The sequence below is a fragment of the Mirounga leonina genome, unplaced genomic scaffold (genome assembly GCF_011800145.1).
Source record: "Mirounga leonina isolate KUSES-001 unplaced genomic scaffold, KU_Mleo_1.0 Mir_199, whole genome shotgun sequence".
NCBI classification, from domain to species: Eukaryota; Metazoa; Chordata; class Mammalia; order Carnivora; family Phocidae; genus Mirounga; species Mirounga leonina.
The window spans coordinates 10,865,324-10,891,790 of NW_023270498.1; the positions used below are offsets into that span (position 1 = coordinate 10,865,324).

General features: G+C 39.1%; 1 long non-coding RNA gene across 2 annotated transcripts in view; it reads right to left on the reverse strand.

Annotated features, from left to right (window-relative positions):
- Positions 1 to 723: 723 nt before the first annotated feature.
- LOC118024547 overlaps positions 724 to 26,467 on the reverse strand; it is a 40,726-nt gene continuing 14,982 nt past the window's right edge. For both annotated transcript variants that reach the window (XR_004683134.1, XR_004683133.1), the window contains exons 3-4: positions 8,513 to 8,595; positions 724 to 2,642 (exon numbers count right to left, since the gene is read on the reverse strand). This is a non-coding gene — a long non-coding RNA (uncharacterized LOC118024547). The remainder of the gene's footprint in view (positions 2,643 to 8,512; positions 8,596 to 26,467) is intronic.

Genomic DNA, 26,467 nt, shown 5'->3' on the forward strand with positions numbered 1-26,467 from the left:
TTGGTATGTATGGCTAGGAGCTATCACGTATTAGTGCAGACATGGAACATTTCCACCATCAGAAAAGACATAGAACATTTCCACTATCAGAAAAAAGTTTTATGGGGCCACGTTGGTCTAACAGGATGCAGACCAGACAGTGATTACCACTAATAATCTGGGATTATTATCTCTAGAAGTTGAGATTGAAGAGTAGTGGAAAGATTGTTGTTTTTTTAATTTATACACCTGTTTATGTCAGTTACTTCAAAAAACATAATTTACTTTTTTTTAACATGGAAACCCTGAAATGTTAGTTAGGACTCTAACAATTAATTAAATGTGCTTTGGAACCACATTTGGTCAATGTGTCCTGTTTCCTATGTGCATTCAGGAACAGAGCTCTAATTAAGTAGGTATGATATTACCCAGCTGAGTACCACTGTTCCATATTCAAAGCAGAATCACTCTCACTGTTTGTTTTTTTTTTTAAGATTTTATTTATTTATTTGACAGAGAGACACAGCGAGAGAGGGAACACAAGCAGGGGGAGTGGGAGAGGGAGAAGCAGGCCTCCTGCCGAGCAGGGAGCCCGATGCGGGGCTCGATCCCAGGACCCCGGGATCATGACCTGAGCCGAAGGCAGATGCTTAACGACTGAGCCACCCAGGGCCCCCACTCTCACTGTTTTTATTCCATTTCGATTTTATAGATAAAGGAATGAAGGAACATGAGCTTGGAAACAAAATTCTAAGTCGAGTTGAGTTTGATTTCACACAGGGCTTCTACTGTGGCCAGGCTCTGTGCATCAGAGCATGAGGTTGACTATGGCTCCCAAGCATCTTACAGTCTAGTTGGAAGACAGGTCTATAGATAGATCTTTCCAAGTCAGAGGAGCAGGTGTGATGATGGAGGTATGTGCAGCAAGTCCTTTAGAAATCCAAGAAGCTCTGCTCTGAAGACCAGAAGAATCATAGTTCAGCTACCTTAGAAAAGGTGGAGTACATAGTAAGGAGGAAAAGAAGGGACTTGGGGAAAGAGAAGAACCCCATGCTTGCAAAACAACATGAGCTAAGGCAGGGACTTAAAACAGGAGGGAGGTGGGGCAGTTCCCAGGCAGGTTGATCCCAGTGGGACACATCATCCTTTAGCCAAAAGTCTTATGCTCCTCATGACTCCAGAAGGGGTGGACACTGCACTCTTGGTGAAAACGGCATGAACCGTCATGTCCAACAAGCCTGGGTCTGAATCCTGGCCTCTGTACTTCCCAGCTGATCGACCACGTAAGCCACTTCACTGTGCAGGCCTGCTTTCTCCTTGAGCAAAATGCTCAGTGATAATGGACTGGTGGGATGAGGTGTGGATCAGGTGAGGTCCCACTGGCCCTGATGCCCCATGCTCTATCACTTCCCTTTTCTATTCCAGTTGTACTATATGATAAGTATTTGATTCCTGGGACTCAGTGAAGAGGTAGAATAGTGAAAATAACGTCACCAACATCGATAGCTGCCTTGTGCTGAGCACTCATTGTACTCGTTGTTCCTGTGCCACAGAATATCACACTACTTATCTTCATCCTAGCAAAGCCCTGAAATAAGCATCATTTGCCCCACTTTGTAGCAGGGAAAGCGGAGGCTTGGAGAGGTAAAATAACTTTCCCAAGCTCCCACGCCCAGATGGAAGTGCTGGGACCTGCACCCACGTCTGCCTGGCTGCCAAGCCTGTCCAGTCACCTGTCCTAGGTGCTTCTCCAAACAGAGAAGCCACGAGTCATTTGGGTGTAGCTGCTGGCCCACTTCTCAGAAGAGATTTTGGAAACAGTTCAAATGACAAAGAATTATCATTCACAATCTTAGTCTCCTGAAGGACCGCACATAGGACTCTGCTTTAAAAGAGCACAAAGTTTCTCTCAGGATAATCTGCCTGCATGACTCAATTTTTTCCGAAGTCCAAAAGGACAGCCTAATTTAGACATTGGCCCTGGCCAGCTGTGCTCAAGCAAGACTGGGCAGACTTCCCATCCAGCCTCCAGGGGCTCTGGGCAAGGAAGACTCTAGGACCCCCACTCCAGACCCTAGACTCCAGCCACTCAAATTCTGATCAAGGAATAATTTAAATAATAATAATTTAAGTGATAACTGCAAGCAGTTTCTCCATTTGACAGTAGCCAACATCGGCACATCTTCAACCCCCAATGCCCAACCTCAGGCTCTGACTCAGGCCAGGTGTTGGCCACGCCCTAGAGCTGACAGGCTCTGTCCCCAGAGCATCTCTACCATCTTCATCTGGGGTTGAGCCCACCGTCACCTTCTCCTGCACTGTCCCTTTCCCAGCCCCTCCCTGAGCCCCTCCACCTCAGGCCAGTTTCTTATTTCAAGAGAGAACAGAGAGAGCCACAAACTGGGAAAGACATTTTTAATCAGTTGCCAGACTGCTTTGAACTTCAACATGAGCCCCATCAAGTTGTGCTTCAACTTTAGAGTAGAAGCTGCCAAGAGAGAAGCAGTCTGAGATCTGATGAACTAGAATGGCAGAAGGGGCACGTGCCCCCTGTCTGGCAGACACAGACATCATACACGGGCTCCAGGAGCTCTGCCATGTTCGCTCTGTGATGCTGCTTCTGGTAGAGCTGGGGAACGGTCCCAACTGCAGCAGCTTCTCATCTGCAAGCACGAAATCCAGATTACCATTCTTAATATTGATGTGTATTACTTGCATTTCTATGCTAAACAATTACTCTGAGCCAGCAAACATTGTGAAAAGCACCTGAGCAATAACACCTCATTTAAACCTCATGAAAACCTTGCAAAGAAGATAGCATCATCCCCACCATACAAATGAGGAAACTAGGCTCAGAAAAGTGAAATGAACTGCCCCAGAATACACGGTCATGTGTGGTGGGACAGGGGTTACAAGAGCATGTTGTGATTATCAGGAAAGCAGGGTTGGAAAGCAGAAACCTGGCTTTAGAGGAAAGGATCTAATTGCCTTTAAGTGACATCTGTGCAATTAGCCCTGTGTCAAACTGATCTTAATTTCCTCTGGGCCACAAAGCTCCCATCAGGAAAATGGGACTCATGGCTCGGCCCATTAAAGACCACCTCACTAATTAATTGAGTCATCAATATCCCCTAGGTGCAAGGTCCTGACTCCTTATTGTGAGGCACTTAAATCTATCTGCTGAGTATTTCAAAGAACACTTTACAAAAGGCGTGCGGATGGTATGGATCATGCACACATGGGTTGAAAGGTGGTATCTATTTAATGAGCGGTCACCAAATTAGGCAATGTACTGGACACTCTGGAAATCAAATTTAAATGATGGGGGATGCTGAAAAGAATACGTTCCTTTAGAAAAAATAATGAGGGCTTTGCCTAATTGCTCATTTATCACAGGATTTTATCTCAGTCTGCCAATAAGAAAAAGGAAAAAGGTGGCAACTGATTTAGCCTTGTTCATCTACAACTTTAACCAGCATGTGCTTCTAATGAAGCCAAGACTTTCTGAGCTGGAGAATTTACTGGTCTAGAAGGTAACCGAATGTTCTATCACCTCCTCTAATTGAAAAGTAATAAAAACGTCACAAACAGTGTCAATTACCCACTGATGGGTTACTTTCCTCCTATTTACCTTTTAAGACATCCAGCGGTTCTGGAAAATACTTTAGGCTGCTTTTTTCCTCCACCCCTCCTACCCCAGTAATATTTCTTTCAGAGGTGACAAGGAGAGACAGTGTCCCTTGTTGGTGCCTGGTCATTAAGTATCTGTCGGAATCCATGACTTAGTTTGGGTCCAGACATTCAATCACAAAATGGGGGGGGGGAGAAAAAAAGTCAAAATAACTGCAAAAAAAGTGAGTGTTGGTTAATTATGATCTGAAAGTCAATAAAGTCATCTGATGGCAGATTTAGGGGAACTCATTAGAGAGTGGAATTCAATTGCGGAGAGCGGCAAGCTGCTACAGCTCAGCAACCAGCCCACTTCATTAGGGTCTTCAAATGGGATGAGAGAAATGCCTCCAGGGCATGAGTTTCCCCCTCGGCAACCTCCCAGTGGAGCATCTGCAAAGCATTTGCTGGAATAAGTAAAGAAGTAAGTAAAGGATAAGATATCCAGGTATCCCGCATGAGCTACTTTTTCTCCTTTCTCAGAATCGAAATTACTTAAAAAAAAAAAAAAAAAAAAGCCAGTCCAATTTAAGGGCCATAAGAATTTCAGGAGGCATGCTGGCCAGCCTCAGATATTTTAGAGTCTCAGGCTCTGGGGAGAGAGTTGTGGGACCATTTTGAGTGGGGCTATTAATAGGAAATTGAGCCGTCTTAAGCTGCCATGGTTGCCTTGTGAGCCATATAGAATATATTTGTTTAAGTGTGGAATTAGTTTGGCCCGCCCTGGAACTCAAGTCTCCTGAAGCAAAGCTATAAAACAGGCAATGTTTATCTTTGGTTTCTAACTGCCAGAATCCTCTCCTTTTGGGGCCCTTCTGTTCCCTGCTCATTTGTCCTCATTGCTTAGGGTCGTGCTCCTCCGTCTCTTAAAACCTCCCTATCAATCTTTTCTGCATCAAGCACCCATCGTGTGACACCTTGCTAGGCTATGGGGGTGGAGGGTAGATAAAAAGATAAGCAAATCAGTCTTTGTCTCCCAGGATCTGTTAATATTGGTCAAGAAGAAAGAGATGTACATATGACAAGCATCCAGCCTACTCCTTCTGAGGCATTCCCTAGAAGAAAGGATCCTGCTCTTCCCTTTATCAGACAAGGTGATATAATTTGAAAGCTCACAAAATCAGAATTCAAACATATATTTCCAGATCCCCACACTAAAAAAATATAAATAAAAGCAGCCATGAAATCAGAGCATCTTCTAGAACCATCAGGCCCAAGAAACAGGCAGGAAGCAAGGGTAAGTTTGTACCACTCGGTTGGCTCACATGTTTGCATTTCTATTGTGCCATCCCTAAGGAACCAGATTTTTTTCTGCCTTAAAATATGGAAATAAAGAACTGGAATCCACATTTCTATTGTGCCATCCCTAAGGAACCTGATATTTTTCTGCCTTAAAATATGGAAATAAAGAACTGGAATCCCACCCTCAAAGGTAGCGACTTCACAAATAAATATGAAAGAGGTGAGCCCCAAAATGGGAAAAACTGCACAGAGCAATTCAAAAAAGAAAAAAACACACGCTTGTTAAAAGTGAAACAAATTCAATTCCGTTAATACTCAAGCACAAAATTAAACAGCCATGAGTTGTCATTTTTCATCTACCGTCTGACACTGGTGAGGGTTGGTGAAAAGGGTCCAGCAATTTGCTGCTTAGTGGAAGTATAAAGCAACACAGTCCTTTTATGGAGCAATTTCTGATCAGTAATCATAGAAACGTTCATAGCCTTGGGCCTGGTAATTCTCCTTCCAAGAACGTATCCTCAGGAAATAAGCTGAGATGCACGTGAGGCTCAGAGCACAAACACCACGCCTCACACCCTGTGGTCCTCCACAGAGCTGCCTCGCCCAGCCTGGGCTGCAGGGTAGCCTCTATGCACCAGTTCAGTTCCCCGGAGGGAGCAGCTGACACTTTTCAAACACACTGAAGGAATCCAGATGTGCTCCTGACCTCCCAACGGTCTAACCTCCTGCCGGCCCTGGCTCCTTTAACCTAAGGGCTGTTAGCAGGTTTCTGCCTGTGTCTCTGCCACTTTACTCTGTCTGCATCCTGCCCCTCTTCCACCGAGGGAGAGTCACGAGTTTGCCTTTTCATTCAATTCATTCTCCTCTAACAGAAATTCTTGGAGATGCAGTGTGCACTTTTCAGCCTTCCCAGGTGTCAGCACCGGGTGCAGGTTTTTCTCTTATTTTTATACCTATCGGTCATTTTAATGGGGACCTGGAAGGAGAGGAATTAGACACTTGTGCTGACATCACATTCTTACCCAGAAGTCCTGGGTTGCCTTTCTAAAACAAAAGAAAATCAGAGGCAGAGGGAGGTAGAAGGGGGGGAGGGAGGGAGGAGGGTGGTGAGAGGGGGAGATCCATTTACATGGCTCCCCCTCACAATGCTAGACAACTCGCTGCAAGTTTGCATATTCATGTGAATTATTTTAAACGGTTTGCCACTGGTGTAGATGTTAAGGAACAGGGATTTGCTGGGGAGGGGGCTACGAACAGAAAGGAAAGTAAGTGCAGAGTGGCAGACTTCAGGGGAAGAATAGATTCAGGCCTGATAGCGCAGGGCATGGCGCGCAATGGGTTTACCATTGAGGACTTTCCAAATCCGGAGTCAAGATGACTGGTATCCTGAGAAGTCACAACGTGAGTGAAGTGCACCAAAAAAGCAGAAGTGAAGGAGTTTCCCAAGAGGAGAATTTTTTTCCCCTTTGCAATGTTGCCTCCTAACCTGGACATGGCGACGGCCATGTCTACAATCTCTGAATCAAAGATTCACAATGAATTGCATGAAGATGTTTGGCCACACAAAACCCATTTCCTCAGAGAGCGTTTAATTTTGTTGGCTGTTTGGAAAATGAGTAGTGGATATCCAATTGCTTTCAAAGTAACATAGAGATTTGACAGAATACAGCCAGAGTTGTGTGGAGGAAGACTTGGCGCCACCAAAGGCTTCAGAGCATACGAAACCATGCATTTGTCATTTCCTTGTCTTTTACTAGCCCTCTGAGCTCTACAGACCTCTCCTCTTCTCCATCTTCAACATAACCCATACTTGATCTTCTGTAGATGGTTTTTAGTTCTACATGGTACATCAGAGTAAAAATGGAAAATCCAGGCTTGATTTTGCCATGACTATTTTTGAATTATTCAGAACTCTCACAAAATTGTCAGTCATTCAAACAAAATCCCTTGTAACATCCGTAGTGCTTCTGTGTGTGTGTGTGTGTGTGTGTGTATAAAAGAAATAGTTGTTCCAACCAGGCTCATTGTAACTGGGAAATGCTTGAGGAAAACAAAGCTGATCAAGGAAATCTTGGTGATGTTTAGCAGCTGTTTCCTGGGTACATATCTGTTATATTTTTTAAGCCACAATTAAATGTGATTTTAATGATCATTTGGTATTTAAATAATATAGTATGATTGTCATATGGAATTTTAATTAGATACACATTTGCAACTAAAATATGAAGCGTTACCACTGTGAAAAGACCTTTCTCTCTTAAGGATACTTTTTAAAAAGTAATGTTCCTTGTGATTCAGTAAAGAGCAAATTCTTTTCCAATATTATTTACCCTTCTACATTAATCCAGCATTTGATGAGTCTTGAGGGAATGAAAGACAAGAATTTTAAACTAAATAAGTGCTCTCATAATCCCCTAATGAGGATAATGAAAACAGTACACAGGATACATTTAAGATAAAACATGCTTCAAGTAAATAGCACATAAGAAGCCTAAGTTACTTCCATTTTATCTCCATTCAAAGCATTTCCTGGACTCCATGTTTGCAAAGCAGCCATAGTCCATCTCCTTTACCTTTGTTCTCATTTTCTTTAGGAAACTTTATATCTCAGACGTTCCCCCCTTCAGCATTCAAAGGCTCTGAACTTGGATCTTAGTTAAAATCGAAGCTTATAAATGTAACTGTTCAAATCACCAGCTCTTCTTCCCAGACTCCCCAAACCAGTGTTTTGGTGCTCATCACATTTGTATTCTGAAGACCCCTTCACTTTTTATAATTTAATAGAGTTCGTCTTCAAGCATCATTTTTCTGGTGTTGTCCTTTTAGGATTTCTGCCACCTGGTCAACCTATTCTTACCACTGGTCTCAGTGAGGTGAACACTAACGATGACAGGCCCAGGATCTCAGGGTTGGTGTTAGAAACCCAACACCTGATGAATTCAATGATCATTTAAAAGTAAAAAAGTAAAAAAGCTAAAATGTGCAACTCTTTTCCTTTGTCAAGGAGTGGCAGCTCCAGCCCCTGTCTTTTCTTTTTGTCCCTGTGTTTGCTTTTCATCTTCCTGAAAGTCCAAGATCCCTTCCTGCTAAAAACATGTTAGCCAGATTTCAGCCTCATTTCAGGGCAAAGGACATTTGCCCTCCAAGTGGCAAATACTGGAAAACTTCCAGCCATTTTATAAAGCCAAGGGTTAGCATAAAAAAGAAAAACATTGTGCCTCTAGGTGTTATGAAAATGCCAACACCTTTCTCTCAAATATATTTAACCTGTAAAAACCTTTGGAAGGTCACCTGGGTTTCTAATATTCCTGGTCACCATTTTCTAGTGATAAAAAAACAAAAACAACAAAACAAAACAAAACAAAAAAACCTGTATTTTCTAAGAGTGAAGGAATTACATAAAACATAGCTGATTGATTTTCTCTCTTCAAGTCTTAACTCCCCTAGAGAGAGAGCATTTCAGTTGAGTCGAACGTTTGATCACAAGCTGTGTATCAGGTACTGTGGAGGTAATCCCAGCTAGACTATCTCACTGAAATGTGAATAACTACTGAATCTCTCTCCTATGGCTGTGAGGAGGGAGAGAAATATGAGACGGGGGAGAGGCAACAGGAAGACTCACCTGGTTGGGAGGGATTCCTTGAGCCTCAGGTAGGTAAAAGAATGTCTCTTCCTCACAGCATAGGGAGCCTGACACAGGCTGAGCTGAGAGAAAAACAAGAAGTTGAGGTCTGTAAATCACAGAAGGGATTCTACGTGAGCCACCAAATGCAGGGAGCAGAGCAGATATCACAGGATTAAATAAGGAACCAAGGACTAGAGAGCCAGGGAGCTAAGATCATGGAATCAAGTGCCAGAGCTTTCCAGAATGTCAGCCAGGGGTCCTTAGTGACATTGAAATGTACCTTCATGGCCAGCAGGACAGAGCACCAGGATGAGGTGTGGTGGGCAGGGTCTGGGATGCAGAAGCAAACACCGAAGGGTGGGGATGAGAGGGATCTCTGGTTCCTGGAAAGCCCACAGGAATCCTACGTGGGGCATGGGCAGGTGGTGTATAGATGAGAAGGTAGGCTAGGCTAAGCTATGATGTTCAGTAGGTTAGGTATATACGATGCATTTTCAACTTGATATTTTCAACTTACAATGGATATACAACCCCATGTAAGTCGAGGAAAATCTGTGTATTAAAAATAAGTACATAGGGGTGCCTGGGTGGCTCAGTTGGTTGGGCAGCTCCCTTCGGCTCGGGTCATGACCCTGGAGCCCTAGGATCGAGCCCCACATCCTGCTTGATGCCGGATCCTCCCCCATCTTGTGCTCTACCTCTCCCATTTTCTCTCTCTCAAATAAATAAATTTTTTTAAAAAGTACGTATTTAAAAATTCCTCACTTCTTAACTATTTTCCTATGACCTATGCCCTTGAAGTTATCCCTCTATGCTGTCTCTGTATGGCAGGAAGGCTATGTAATGCTCTACCACTGTACATATCTGCCTCGCTCCACCTTTCAGTGGCAACACTGGTGGTTTGAAATTGGCCAGGATGAAAGAGGCAAGCACTATAAATCAGGGTTTGTCCTCCCCCCAGGACAGCCAGTTATTTAAACATTTACCAGCACACTATTGAAGACAGTAGTGGTTGAATGTGGGGGAAAAGTTGGAGAAGCGGAAGCCAGACATTTGAAGAGATGTCATCTGAGTAGAAGAGCACAGAGACTTTCTGCGAGAACTGGCATTTCATCTCAGTGTGCTCCATGGGCAAATCATCGGCATTTACAGGGTCAGCGAAAGGGTAAACAGTCAATGTCTCTGAAAGCACCATTCATCTCACCAAATGAAAAAGTGCATCTCAAATGATGGATTTTTCTGTAAACTGTCATGAAGAACCCTTGAGGTTATTCTCACAGGAGAAATGAATACAGTGCAGGTGGCCCAGAGAGGAATGGAAATTAATATAAATCAACATGAAGGAACTACAAGAGGAAAAGAGGAATGGGGATAGCATTGAGGATGTAAAAAATAGGTACATGGAAGATTCCCAAAAACAAATGTTTTTAGAAGAAATATTAATGCAAATGGAAAAGTCAAAACCATGGCACTGCTCCTTTTTTTATGATGTTTGATAGGTTAAGCCAGTGGATTTCAGCTGTGTTCCCTAGATGGTTCAGAATCTAGGTCAGAAGCTAAGAGGAGGATCAAGCTGACAGAAGCCCAGGTTCCATTATCTTACCAGGGCAACTAATTTTCTCATTTCACATTGGGCTTTCTAATAAGATTCCATTTGAAGAAGGGTTTCCTCTGCTTTTAAAAATTGAAGGGAAAATTAAAGAAAAATTGGGTTTCTATCTCTTTATTGAAATATGAATTTATGGTCAAAGTCATTATAATAATACTATCAAGCATTATCATTAAAATATTATTGAAAAATAATGCAATAACTCTAAATCATCTACCTACCTGTGAAATCCTGAATAGTGGTGTGTTTCATGAAGAGAAATTTTTTAGGACATTGAAACACATAATCTGATTAATAATTTTTTTTACAATCTACTTGTATGACTTGCTGATTTTTTTCAAAGTAGGAATCAGGTGTGAAAGGCTGAACAGGCAGAAAAAAGCTATTCCGTGTAGGGTCTCTTTAGAATCTGGGTCCATAGGTCCATAGGTCACCATAGGGGTGACATGATTTGATTTGCATTTTGAAAACACACTCTAATTCAATGTGGAGAACAGATTTGAAATGGCTAACAATGGAGATGGGAAGATTAGTTAGGAGACCATTAAAATGGTCCAGACTTACTCTGGTGGTAATGTAGAGATGTACAAAAATGGATAAAAGAGAAACCCAGGAAGGAGAATGGGCAGGACTTAGTTAAAAAGAGGGAAATATAAAAAATGACTCTTGGGTTTCTGAACTATACAACCGAATGAGAGAACAGAGTTGTACATTGATACAGAGAAATCTAAAAGCGGAACAAGAGGCGAGGGGTAGATTATTAATCCAGTTTGGATATACTGTTTTGAGACATCTTTGAAGTATTCCAAAGGATATTTAAGGTGAGCAATTGGATAGTATGTCTCTGGAGCTCAGAATAGACATAATTCTCATATCATAATCATATTCATGTACCATAATTCACCCATTTAAAGTGTGCCATCGAATGGTTTGAAGAATATTGACAGAGTTGACAACCATAACCACAACCAATTTTAGAACACTTTCATCACCACAAAAAGAAGCCCTGTTTCTATTAGCAGTCATACCCAATTTCTCCCTCCCCCGTTCCTAGGCAGCAACTATCTATTTTGAAATCTGTGGATTTCCATATTTTGAACATTTTATATAAATGGGATGATACAATACATACCTTTTGTGTCTGGGTTCCTTCATTTAGCATGTTTCCAAAATCCATCCATGAATCAGTTAGAGGACTGAATACTATCCCATTGAATCGATATAATATATATACCACATTATGTTTACCCAATCATCAGTTGACAGACATTTAGGTTGTTTCTACTTTTGGCTATTATGATTAACACTGATATGAACATTCATTAACAAATTTTTCTGTGGGCCTATGTCTTTATTTCTCTTGGGTATCTACACTTAAGAGTGGAGTTTCTGGGTGATATGATAACCCCATGTTTAGGGTTTTGAGGACCTGCCAAACTGTACTTTGCAGTGATGGCACTATTTTAGTTCCCTCCAGCAATGTACAAAGGTCCCAAGTTCTCCATGTCCATGCCAAGACTTGTTATTGTCCATTTTTTAAGATATAGCTATTCTTGTAGGTGTGAAGTGATATCTCACTGTGGTTTTGATTTGCATTTCCCTAATGATTAATGATGTTTTCATATTTCAATAAACATATTTTCATGTGCTTATTGGCCTATTGTGTATATTCAAATGAGAAGTATCTATTCAAATTCTTTACCGATTTTTAATTGGGTCCTTTGTCTTTTTACTGTAAGAGTTCTTCATATATTCTAGATACGAGTCCTTTGTTATCAGAGACATTATTTGCAGACATGTTCTCCCATTCTGTGGGTTGTCTTTTAACTTCCATTATTGTGTTTTCTGATGCACATTTTTTTTTTTTTTTTTAGTTTTGATGAAGTCAAATTCCTTTTTCCTTTGGTTGCTAATGCAACCAAAATTTTATCCAAAAAACTATTATTGGAATTACATCCAAAAAACCATCACCTAATTCAAGGTCACAAAGAATTCCACCTATGTTTTCAAGTTTTACAATTGTCACTGCTACATTTAGCTTTTTGATCAATTTTGAATTAATTTTTGTATGTGTTGTGAAGACTGAGTCCTCCTTTATCCCTTCACAGGTGGTTATCCCATTACCCAGTACCATTTGTTGAAAGGACGATTTTCCCCCATTGAATTGTCTTAGCACTCTTGATGAAAAACAATTAACTATAAAAGTTAGGGTTTTTTCTTTGATTCTTAATTCTATTCCATTTATATATGTCCATTATTATGCCAGTATCATAATGTCTCCTTACAAAGCTGACTACTGAAGCTTTGTAGTAAGTTCTGATAACAAGAAATGTGAATCTTCCAAATTTGTTTACCTTTTTCAAGATTGTTTTGGCTATTCTGGGTCCCTTACATTTCCCTATAGATTGTGGGATCAGCTTGTTAACTTCTGGGGGAAAAAAAGGCAGTTGGGAATTTAATAGGGATTTCATTGATTCTGTAGATCAATTTAGGGAGTGTTGCCACTTAATATTAAGTCTTCCAATCCATAAGCATGGAATGTCTTTCTACACGGTCTTTTTAAGTTTCTTTCAAAATGTTTTGTAGTTTACAGTGTGTAAATCTTACATTTCTTTCATTAAATGTATTCCTAAATATTTTATGTTTTTTAGGTTATTTTAAATGGAATTTTTTCTTAATTTTATTTTTAGACTGTGTATTGATAGACATACAATTTATTTTGGTATTTAGATCTTATATTCTATAACATTGCTGAACTTGGTCTTTTTTTTTTAAGATTGATTGATGATTTGTTTGAGAGAAAGAGAGACAGAGTGTGAGCGGAGAGAGAGGCAAGGGGAGAGGGAGATAGAGAGAAGCAGACTCCCCACTGAGCAAAGAGCCCAACACAGGGCTTGATCTCACCACCCTGAGATCATGACCTGAGCCAAAATCAAGAGTCAGATATTTAACCGACTGAGCCACACAGGCACCTCTGAATTTATTAACTCTAATAGATTTTCCTTCCGGATTCCTGAGTATTTTCCATATAAAAGATCAGGTCATCTGAAAATAATAGTTTTATTACTTCCTTTCCCATCTGAATGCCTTTTTCTTTTCTTTCTTTCTCTTTTTGTTTTTTCTTGCTTAATTGTCCTGGCTAGAAACTCCAGCACTATGTTGAATAGAAATGGCAAGAACAGACATCCTTGTCATTTTCCTCTCCTTCATTTTGAAAGATTATTTTACTGGACATGTAATTCTTGGTTACTATTCTCTTTCAGCACTTTGAATATATGATTTCACTGCTTTCTGGCCTCCATGGTTTCTGATGAGAAATCAGCTGTTATCTTATTGAGTCTTGTACATGATGCTTCTCTCACTGCTTTCAAGATTCTCTCTTTGTCTTTGGCTTTTGCCAATTTGATTATAATATATCTAGCTGTGGATCGCTTTGATTTTAACTTGGAGTTTGTTGAACTTCTCGGGTACATGGATTTATGCTTTTCAACAAATTTGAGAGGTTTGGGGTTCTTATTTTTTCAGATATCCTTTCTGCCCCTTTCCTTCTGTTCTGTCCTTCTGGGATTCACACTATGCATGTATTGGTACTCTTTAAGGTGTCCTACAGGTCTCTGAGATTTTGTTCACTTTTCTTCATTCTTTGATCTTTCTATTCCTCAGTCAGACTAAGTAATTTCAATTGACCTCTTTTCAGGGTTGATGATTAGTTCTTCTGTCTGTCCAAATTTGCTGGGGGTTCCCTCTAGTGAATTTTTTATTTCAATTTTTGTACTTTCCAACTCCACATTTCCTCTGATTTTTTTTATCATCTGTATCTTTTTATTGATATTTAGTGAAAATATTTAGTGAAACATTGTTTTCATACTTTCCTTTAGTTCTCTAGACATGCTTTGTTTTAGTTTTAACTGATTTAAAATCTTTATGTAGTAAGATCAATGTCTGTGATTATCAGAAACCATTAATATTGGCTACTTTTTTCCTGTGTATGGGCCATAATTTCCTTTTTCTTTCTATATCATAATTTTTGTTGAAAAACTGAACATTTTAAATACTATTACATGGCAATTGGAAATAGGATTCTTTTCCTTCCTTGCCATTTGTTGTTATTGTTTATCGTTATTTTGCTGCTGCTGTTTTTTGGCAACCCCTCTGATCTAATTCTGTAAACTCTTCAAATATTTTGTGGAATTAATGGCAATCAATCAATCAATAAATACATGAGAGGGGGGAAGGGTAGAATAGGTGATGGGAATTAAAAAGTACACTTATCAGATGAGTACAATGTATAGAATTGTTGAATTGCTATATTGTATACCTGAAACTAATGTAACACTGCACGTTAACTACACTGGAATTAAAGTAAAAATTTTTAAGATAACTAATTAAATAAATAAATAACTGATACTTCTGGAATCTGATAATCAATCTCAAGGTGAATTTTCTGTTAGGGCATTATAAATACTGAAAGAAAAAGAAAGATCTGATAATAGAGATAGATGTACCCTTTGTTGACAAGCTTGATCCAGACTATTTTATTTGCTACATCTGAAGTCCAACCTTCAGTGGACATCTTCCTTCCAGTGTTGTTATCCTTCTTTTCTTGATTACACCAAATCTACTGTGTAATGATACATAATTAAGAATTTGATCCTGTCCTCACTTCATAACTCTAATACTTTTGGTTTCTTGATTTGGCATCTTTCTTACCCACACAGAACTTCGCTAGGATGTTTTTATTCTGTGAAAGTGTATTTCACCCTTTCTTCCTATCCTGAACACTAATGAGTGAGATTCATTTACAAAATAAAAATTTGAAAATATGATATTAAGTCTGCTGTGGAAGCATCATGTGAAAGAGCATTATAACTATCTTAAATATATATATGAAGTGGCTGCCCTGAAGCTTTCTTAGATAAAAGGCTCTTTCTTTCCTATTAATGATCCTGTTTTAAGTGGAGATGCTATTGTTCAAAGAAGTTATGTAAAATCAGACAAGTTCAGCAAATGCAAGTAGGTGCAAAACAAGAACCAAGAAATTTTGACCTCATACTCTTCTAGGACATCATGCATGTTTAAACTTTAATCTTCAAAAGTCAATAAAGAGGAGGAAGGATTATCTACACTTGTTGGAGCTTCCTCATGCCATGGATTAGTCAACACTTACGTATAGGTGAATTTATCTGTCCAGTGATATTGTGAAGAATCAGAAATATGGAGAAGTTAAATAATTTGATAAAATTGCACTTCTAGAAAATGTCTGATATACAGAAGTTGTTCAGTAACAATTTATTAAAGAGACAAATGAAAGTGGCAGAACTGGCCCTAGCTCTGATGGACTGCTCATTTTTCTTCTATAATACCATCTAGATATGCACATAGGCAGAAAACAACATGTCTGATTTTTTCATAGACAACCTTTTTTTTTTTAACCTATTAAAGAACTAGACCCTGAAAGAATCAAATTCTTGCTTAGGTAGGGAAAGGAGATAAAAAAGACAGGCTATTGCAGTGCCCAGAGGAACAGGCCAGGATAAGACCATGGCAAATGCTACAGGTAATCCTACAGGGCTTGTGGCAATCGGTCTGTGCTCTGTACCTACGTGGAAGGCCTCTTAAAAGCCACTCTTTCATTAGTCTTAAATTCAACCAATGATTTTGCAACAATCTTTTCTACTTTCATGATCTGTAAAGATGAAAGATTCCAGACAAGGTGGGAAGAGAACTTCAAAAGTTCATCTCACAACAATTTTGGATCAAAGGAAATTTATTTTCCTGGCAGTGAAAACCTGAAAGGTAAATAAAGAGACACAGTATTTTATAGGGTTCTTCAGTGATGGGCTATTCTTTAAATGCTGAGGAAAGAAACAAGTAACACTTCTGATTATTTAATTAAAGTGTGCATAAAGCCTGTGTGCTGTTGTGTCAGAATACTTTCTCAGCCTTGTTAACAGGTGGGTCCAAGTTAATGCAGGAGGGCCCTTCTACAAATATTTTAACAATTACTACTTAACTGCCTTCAGCCTCCTTCCCCTAATCTTAAGGACATAAATAGTAGATGAAAAAGCACAGTGACTGGATTTACCTACAAGATCAACCTGGAGGACAATGTTAGATTAGTGATGATTTTCGACAAGTAAAAATAAGGGATCTATGGTGAGGGAGGGCGAGAAATCAACAGAAGATCAGAGAAAAGGCCTTTCAAAACCTGACCCCTGGCTACCAATCTGGCCTGATCTCTGCCACCTATGTGTATACTTCTCTCATCTCTAATAAGCAACCTGGTTTTCCCAGGTCAGTGAGGGCAGCTCTAAAATGCTGCCTTCACACCCCAAAGTTCCTCTGGATTTCCAGGATGTGCTTTTCTTCAACTGAACCACTCTAATTTGTGCTCTCATTCTCCTCTCCAAGAAGACTCTGTTCCCCAAACTGTGAAAACATCCTGTTCCTCCAATTCTGTCTTTGTAGATGAGACTCTCCATTCCTTTCAACTTCATTGTTCTGGGGTCATCCCACATGCTCATCAGGGCCTGATCCAATAACGTTTTCTTCCCAGAAGACTTACCAAGTAAGTCCTGCTCATTCGCCTTAACCCCTTAGCTTCTGAGGACACAAAACATTCTAGTGTAGTCCCCTCTACCCATTTCTAGGCATCTTACATTGCCTAGATGTAACGTCTAAAATCTACCTTGCCTAGATGTAATTTCTAAAATCTACCTCCAAGATTCAGGTACAGACTCAACACCCTGTTGATTTTTTCCACTGAAGCTTTCCAGACCCTTTTGTTAACTTCCTGGGACTTGGAAACTAAAGGCCCTTTGATATTCTAAACCCACATTTCTTTGCATAAAAGTGAATTGATTGTTAGAAATGACTGATAAGGTAATCATTTTTGAATGATATGGCTTTGGTAATTTATAACCATGACTGAAATGTTTGAGGAGCTATTCTATTCCAGGTTGTAATGATTTGAAACTTCTTACTATATTTGCTTATGTAATTAACTTTATTAGACCCATGTTGCTAAGCCATTTTGGTAAGTCATTTTAAAAGTAAAGGGCTAAAACTTATGATAAGGTCCAGAACTAATAGCTAAACTGAGAAACAATTCTGTGCTGTGCCTGCACTAGGTGCCAAGGGAATAAAAAAGCATGACACCTACATGCAGCTAGAAATGCATTTATATGTACCAGTTGGGGTCTTAGGAGGAGCCAATTAAACAATCTATTATGGGCTGACTTGTGTCCCCCCAAAATTCATATGTTGAAGTCTTAACCCTCAGGACCTCAGAATGTGACCATATTTGGTGATAGGGTCTTTAAAGAAGTAATTAAATTAAAATGAGGTCTCTAGGGTAGACTCTAAACCAAAATGCCCAATGTCCTTCTAAGGAGAGGATGTTAGAATGCAGACATGAACAGAGGGAATATGAAGTGAAGACACAGGAAGAATATGGCCTTCCACAAGCCAAGGAGAAAGGCTTCAGGAGAAACCAGCTCTGCAGACTTGATCTTGGACTTCTAGTCTTCGGAACTGTGAGGAAATAAATTTCTGTTTTTCAAGCCACTTAGTCTGGGGCACTTTGTTATAGCAAACTAATATAAGGCCCCTTTTCTTCTTCCAAGTTCAAATTCCACTGAGAGCCAGACACAAGTGTCAGTCATACCAACAGGAAAACACTGTGTTTATCCCCAAGGGAACTGGTTGAAGGCCAAGGCTTTAGTTCTATGGTTCAAAGGCTTGCTAGTACCTCTTTTTTAAATAGACAAAATTTCCTACCCAGTTACTTACTATGTGACAGAGAACCAAACAGAATGTATGCCTTTTAAAAATAGGAAGATCTGAAAGAGAAAGAGGAGCTGAGCTCACTTTCCTTTAGAAAAGTTATCATCCACGTAGGACTGAGGGTATAGACAGGGGCCAGGAGTGTTAGTAACAGAAATTGCTTGTCATAGAAACATGAGGAATGGGGAATAAGTACCACTGCAACAATCCAATGTTTTTTGCTCTCTTGATTCATTTGGTGCAAGCTCTAAGACTCTGGTCAGCCAAGGAAATGACTGACCCTCCTAGGAGAGGAGTAGAGCAATCTCAGAGCTGATTCTATCTGCATACTTCCCAAGCCCCATTGATCTCATCAAACATCATCAAGGTTATCTGGAGAAATGAGAGGAGCCAGAGGCCAGTCAATGTGAGTTGTCCAGGATGGACAGTGATGAGGTTACCTGTGGAACTGTGAACTGTGTTTACCGTATCTGTGGTGAGAGACGGAGGACGGGGATGGACTCCATCTATGCTACTCCCCCAGAGAAGGACAGCTGAGGAATTCCTGCTTTCTTACACAATTCAGAACTTGGTAATGGTGGCATCCCATGAGCCCAAGGCATCTTTCTTTCTCATCCATTGTGTTCAAGATCATTAACACCCATTACATTGTCGGTTGGATTTCTGGTCCTGAGCATAGGCTCTTTGCTGTGACCTTATTTCCTGTGCTCTGGATTTGCTTAGGTCCATACACCACAGTTGCTTCTGGGGATAATTTTGCTCTTGTCTCTAAATTGGCTTCAAGTAGACAATCACCACAGCAGATTCTTAAACTGAAATTGCTATTGCTGTTTCTGAAACCTGTCCCTCCAGAAGCCTGGTATAGACAAATATCACTGCCATGTGTGTGTTAGTTTTAATACTGCCATGATGAAATGACATCTATTTCTGTTACATATGGTCCCATGTCAATTTCCTCCATAGGATGAACTTCTTTTGAAATGCTGAATTTGTTTTTTTTCTTACCATATATGTAGTTAGGATTGTTTGATATAATTAGGTGGCTTATTTTCTCTTTTTTTTCTCTGGTATCAAATGGAGACAATAGGTTTTGAAGGTTTTTATTTTTTAGAAACATTGCTTTAGATTTTACTGTGAGAGGTTCTCCAAAAAGAGAGACAGAGAATCAGGGTAGCCAAGGTCTGCCAAAGTCAGCAGTGTTCAAGCAAATCTCGCTCTCCTTGACTTCCCTAGAAATTAGAAAACAGTACACAGGAAGGATTCTCTAGTTAGACAAAACATCTGCTATTATTTTCGTGCCTTGATCCCCTTGACTATGTTTTACTTTCCCAGTGCCAGCCCCTAGACCCACAGTTCCAAAGATTTCTTAGGCACATTGCCTCAGGACATAGGAAGTCTCTACGTCTTCAATTTCCATAGAGGTGTCCCTATAAGACTCATTTCCAGTGATTGAAGTGTTTTAATATGTTAATATGTATTGATAGTCTCAGAATCCATTCTGAAACGTTTGCTTCTGAAACCTGTTTTTAAGGTGACCTGGTGGGACTTGTTTTCCATGGAGCACACTTTGGAAATACTGGCATAGATGCAAAGTCTTAAGAGGAAGATCCAGTTTCCCACATAAAATCAGAAAGACAAGGCTTCTGCTCAGTGGCCATAGCAAGCCCAAGGTACTTGGGAAAAATTCTTCACTAGGTCAACCACATAATAATAATTTCTGTAGTAACTTCAGTTCTCTCATCTATAAAAGGAGGGCTTGATCTCGTAAACCTCTAAAATCTCTTCTGCATTTGCATTTTACGATACTATGTTTAGTATTATGATGGAAGAGGAAATGCTAAACAACTATGGAGAGGTTATTAAATTTAAGAAAAACTAAACATTTGTATAATAAAAGCCTGACTAAAAAAAGAAGGAAAAAATTAACAATAACAAGTCAAGTACAAACTAAAATGATATTCATCAAAAATAAAATTATTTTTATATTTAAAATCAGGTGTACTTTCAATTCATTTATTAAGTTGATAACCTTCCCCTTTTTTCTAAACTTTTACTGAAATGAGAGTAAGCATGAATAAAGATGAACAAGTTTATAAAAGCATAGAGAACAGGAGGGAAGCCATCAGAAGACAAGATTCTTTTTTTTTTTTTAAAGATTTTATTTATTTATTTGACAGAGAGAGACACAGCGAGAGAGGGAACACAAGCAGGGGAAGTGGGAGAAGGAGAAGCAGGCTTCCTGCGGAGCAGGGAGCCCGATGCGGGGCTCGATGCGGGGCTCGATGCGGGGCTCGATGCGGGGCTCGATGCGGGGCTTGATGCGGGGCTCGATCCCAGGACCTGGAATCATGACCTGAGCTGAAGGCAGACGCTTAACAACTGAGCCACGCAGGCGCCCCAGAAGACAAGATTCTTGATTAGTTTCTTGAAAATACACAGAGATAGGACTGTTTCAAAAGAAAGCAATAGCTAAGAATATGCTTAGGAATGGTTGTAGTAAAGGTGGGAAACACTGATTCTCCTCAGTGGAACCAGAGGGCTTCCAAGCCCGGTCAGAAAGTACAGAATGTAAACGTGAGAGTCATAGGCAGAAACCTATGGGGCAGGTAACCTAATTAAAAACTGCCCACAGAACAGCTGGACCCATATTCCCATTCATATTGCTGAGAGATGGGAAAGAGTAACATTTGTTGTCATAATAAAACTGGAAGTTTGTCCTGCAAAGAGAGTGAGCACTCTGCCCTGGGAATGCCAGACTCCTAATATCAGCACCCCAAAAGAAAGGTGCTTCATATTCAACATTAAGGAGGATGATCAGTGTGCCTGCACTTTCTTCCCATACACCCTAGAGTATTTCTCAGCAGTGGCACTGTTGACATTTTAAATGTTTGTTTTTTTTTTTAAGATTTTATTTATTTGACAGAGAGAGCACAAGCAGAGGGAGAGAGGGGGAGAAGCAGGCTCCCTGCTGAGCAGGGAGCCCGATGCGGGGCTCAATCCCAGGATCCTGGCATCATGACCCGGGCCGAAGGCAGCCGCTTAACTGACTGAGCCACCCAGGTGTCCAAGCACTGTTGACATTTTAGGCAGAATACTTCTTTGTTGGGGATGTTGCCTTTTGAACTGTACTTTGTACTGTAGGGTATTTAGCATCCACAGGCCCACATCCATTAGATGCCAGTAATAACCCCTTTTGTAGAAACCAAAAATGTCTTCAGACATTGCCAAATATACGTGGGGAGAAGAATCATCCCCAGTTGAGAACAACTACCCCAGAGGAACAACTAAAGATAAGCCCGGCCCACAAACACAAAACTGGAGATAGCAAAAAACAAAAAAAACTTACAACTTAAATGAAGCTCTAAAAATTAAACTCAAAGGAAGTATTCTGAAACTAGAAAATATCAGATATAGAAAATATAAAAGAGGCGTTAGGAAACACCAGGGTAAATCCCGAAGTTTAAAATCTATGTTAGTTCTGGAAAAAGAAAACAGAATGTAGGAAATAAGAGGAATCTTTGGGAAATCTCCTCCTCATTCTCTCCTCCACCTCCACCTCCACCAAAGCTTAAGAGAGATGCTAGTGTTCACCCTGAAAGCAAATCTTACCCTTAGACACCTCTTGACTCAGAACAAAAAAAACAAAACAAAACAAAAAATACCCTAAAATTTTCAGGAGGGGGAGGCCTGCCAATGCTTATTTACAAATGAAAGGTACTCAGAATAGTGGAGTTCTTGTGAGCATGCTAGATGGAGAGAGAGCAATGTTTGAAATTTTGAGGGACATGATTATTTTAAAGATTTATATATTTATTTTAGAGAGAGAAAGAGAGAGTGTGCATGGGCAGAGGGAGGGGCAGAGGGAGAGAGAGAATTTCAAGCAGATTCCCTGCTGAGCACAGAGCCCCATGTAGGGCTCAGTTTTAGGACCCTGAGATCATGACCTGAACCGAAATCAAGAGTAGGACACTTAACTGAGTCACCCAGATGCCCCCTGAGGGACATGATTTTTGAACCTAAAACTCTATGGACAGCACGACTGTCAGGTGTTTCTCTACATACCCTTTCTGGAAGTGCTATTGAGGATATGCTTTGGAAAAGGAAATTGGGATCTAAGAAAGAAAGGGCATAAGATACAAGAAAAAGTACAACTAAGCTAAAAGTGAAATGAAATTTCAAAATGAAAGCTCTTCAATCAGTCAAAACTGGAAATGAAAAAGTCACTTGAAGAAGAAAGTGGATTCCACTCAACCAGTGATTAAGAACTTGAGAGACTGAAGCAATAGGCCAAAAGATCATGTTTAACAAGTAACCATTCATTGATAAGGACTGCTTTGCCATCAGTACATAAATGATTTTAATGCATGTTCCCATGCATGCGCACACACATTTCTCAAAATAGCAAGGGAATGTACAAAATAGATCTGGGGAATCAGTGCTGGAATTAGGTTAATCTGCAAATTTTACAATACCCTGTCTTGGTCTCCTCAGGCACTACAACAAAATACCATAGACTGGGTAGTTTATAAACAACAGAAATTTATTTCTCACAGTTCTGGAGACTAGAAGTCCAAGATCGAGGCACCGGCATGGTCATGTTCTCGTGAGGGCTCTCTTTATGGTTCAAAACTGGCACCTTCTTGCATTGTGGAAGGGACTAACGATCTTACTGGAGCCTCTTTTAGAAGACACTGATCCCATTCATGAGGGCTTCACTGTCATGAGCACCTTCCAAAGGCCCAACCTCCTAATATCATCATGTTGGGGGTGTTAGGATTTCAACATACGAATTGGGGGACAGAAGGGAGACACAAATACTCAGACCATAGCATGTCCTGTCATAAATGTAAGACTTGAAGGTTTAAAAATTGATTTAAGGTGTTGAGAAATTGCAATGATAGTACAAAAAGTGACAAGTAGGAAGGGAAGCTAACAAGAATTTCTATGTCAACACATGAGGAAATAGTTGATATTTGTTGAGCAATTATGGTTCATTTTTAGTCACTTTGTGAGCTGTTTTTCAGTCATTATCAGTTTAATCCTCACAATAATATTATGAAGTGGTTATGATTATCCCAATTTTACTTATGAAGAGATTAAGTAACTTGTCCCAGGTCACAAAGCCATAAGTAGCAGAATCAGCCTTCGCAATCAGGCCCGCTTATTATTATAAATTCCAGGCTTTCTTTTCTCCATTCCACCTGCATGAGAGACAATATAAACCTAATTTAGCAGATGGGAGGTACCAATTATGACTGAGGAAGGTCACAAAAGTCATCTCAGACACTTCTCTAAAGACCTGAAGCCCCATAGTTAGCTCACACTGGGACATCCTCAGGAAAAAGGACTACTTCCCTCGCATTGTGCACAACAATAAAAGGCCATCTACAATGTGTCTCCATATAGTTCAAGAAAAGCTTCATAAAATAAGAGAAAGTCCAGGAAAAAAGCAGTTAAAATGCCAAAGGGTTAGATGTGCTGTTTTATGAAGAAGGACTAAAAAGATTGAGAAATTATTAGCATAAGGAAAATCATGAAGACTGTAAACAAGAAATATGTAATACTGCCAGAGTACTAGATCAAGCAAACATCTCAGAAAGTTTTCAAAAAAGGAAAATTTAGAGAAAAGCAAAGGAAGAAAAGCAAATAACCCAATTTTAAAATGGACCAATGATTTTAATAAACATTTCTCCAAAGAAGATAAACATGAAAATGGCTGAGAAGCCATGAAAAGATGTTCAACAACATTAGTTATTAACGAAATGCAAATCAAAACCATAATGACATATCATAGCCACCCACTAGGATGGCTATAGTAAACAAACAAATAATAATAATAAAAAAACCCCACAATAACAAGTTTTGACAGGGATGTAGAGAAAAAGAACCCTCATATGTTGCTGGTAGGAATGTAAAATGGTTAACTGACTCTGGGAAAAAATGTCAGTTCCTCTTTCCATATATATACTTACATATACATATACATAGTTGCCATATGACCTAGCAATTCCATTTTTAGATGTACACCAAAATGTAATGAAGTATGTCCACACAGAAACTTACACATGAATGTTCATAGTACCATGATTCATAGTAGCCAAAAAGTGGAAATAACCCAAATATCCATCAGCTGATGAATGGGTTAAGTAATGTGGCATAGCCATACAATAAAATATTATTTAGCAATAAAATAAATGAACTACTTATACATGTTATAACATGGATAAAATTTGGTAACATTATGCTGAGTGAAAGAAGTCAGACACATAATACCCCATATTGTGTGATTACATTTATATGAAATGTCCAGAAAAGGCAAATCCATTAAAGTAGAAAGTAGATTAGTGGTTGCCTAGGGCTAGGAAGAAGAAGGAATAGGAAATGACAGCTAGTGGGTACAGGGTTTCTTTTAAGGTGATGAAATATTTTAAAATTAGACTGTGTACAAAGGTTGAATTGCATAGTTTAAATGGATACATTTTATGGTATGTGAATTATATCTTAATAAAGCTTTTTTTTTTAAGTAAAGGATAATTCAATAACCATTCATGATAAAACTGTTGGTAAACTAGGAATAGGGGAAAAACTTCCTCAACTTGATAAAGAATACCTTCCAAAAAATCTGCAACTAGCATCATACTTAATTATGAGAAATTTGAAGCTTTCCCACTAAGATCAGGAACAAGGCAAAGATGTCTTCTCTCACCATTCCTTTTTACCATTACACTGGAGGCTCTAGCTAATGCAATAAGAAAAGGAAATAAAAGGTATACAGTTTGGGAAGAAAGAAATAAAACTGTCCCTGTTTGCAGATGACATGACTGTCTATATAGAAAATCTGAAAGGATCAAGAAAAGAAGTCCTGGAACTATTAAATCATTATAAGCAAGATTTCAGGATATAAGCCCAATACAGGTTAAAAGTCAATCACTTTCCTGTATACAGTAATGATCAAGTAGAATTTGAAAATAACAATAACATTTACATTAGCATCCAAAAATGGAAATACTTAGGCATAAATCTAAAAAAATAAGGATAAGATATATATATTTATAGATATATTTATAGATATAAATATATACTTTTATATACATAATTATATATACGTATACATGGAAAACTAAAAACCTGGTGAATGGAATCAAAGACCTAAGTAAACGGAGAGATATTCCATGTTCATGGCCAAGAAGACTCAATTTTTCGAGATATCAGTTCTTCCCAACTTGATCTATAGATTTAGTGAAATCAAAATCCAAATCTCAGCAAGTTATTTTGTGGATATCAACAAACTGATTCTAAAGTTTACAGGGAGAGACAAAAGACTTAGAATAGCCAACACAATATTGAAGAAGAAAAAAGTTGAAGGACTGACACTTCTTGACTTACTATAAAGATTTGATAATCAGGAGAGTGTGGTATTAGCAAAAGAAAAGACAGGTAAATTGAACAGAATAAAAAGCACAGAAATAGAATCCCATGAATACAATCAACTAATCTTTGACAAAGAAACAAAAGCGATGCAATGGAGCAAAGATAGTCTTTCCAATAAATGATGCTGGAAGAACTGGATATCCACTACTTGCAAAAAAAAAAAAAAATGAATCTACACCCAGACCATGCACTCTTCATAAAAATTAACTCAAAATGGATAACAGACCTAAATGTAAAACACAAAACTATAAAACTCATAGAAGATAACATAGGAAAAAACCTAGATGACCTTAGCTTTGGCAATGACTTTTTGGACACAACACCAAAGGCACAGTTTATTAAAGAAAAAATTGATAAGCTAGATTTCATTAAAATTAAAAATTTCTGCTCCACAAAAGACACTGTCAAGATAATGAAAAGACAAACCACAAGCTAGTAGAAAATATTTGCAAAAGACACATCTGATAAAGGGCTGTTATCCAAAATATACAAAGAACACTTAAAACTCAAGCATAAGAAAACAAAAAAGCTAATTAAAAATGAAATACCACAACAGACACCTCACCAAAGAAGATATACAGATGGCAAATAAGCATATGAAAAGATGCTCCGTATATGTTATGAGAGAAATGCAAATTAAAACAACAATGAGTTACCACTATATAGCAACTAAAATGACGAAAATCCAGAACACTGACACCAAAAGCTGTTGAGGATGTGAAGCAACAGTCCTCTCATATCCTACTGGTGGAAATGCAAAATAGTGCAGCTACTTTGAAAGATAGTTTGATGCTTTCTTTAAAAACTATGCACTTCTTACTATACAATCCAGCAATAGCACTACTTGGTACTTACCCAAAGAAGTTGAAAACTTATGCCCACCAAAATAATCTGCACACAGATATTTATAGCAGCTTTGTCTATAATCACACAAACTTGAAAGCAACCAAGATGTCCTTCAGTAGGTGACTGGATAAATAAACCATAGTACATGGAATATTACTCAGCACTAAAAAAAAAAAAAAAAAATGAGTTATGGAGCAAGGAGAGGACATAGAGGAACTTTAAATGCAGATTACTAAGTGAAAGCAGCCAATCTGAAAAAGTTACATACAGTATGTCTAACT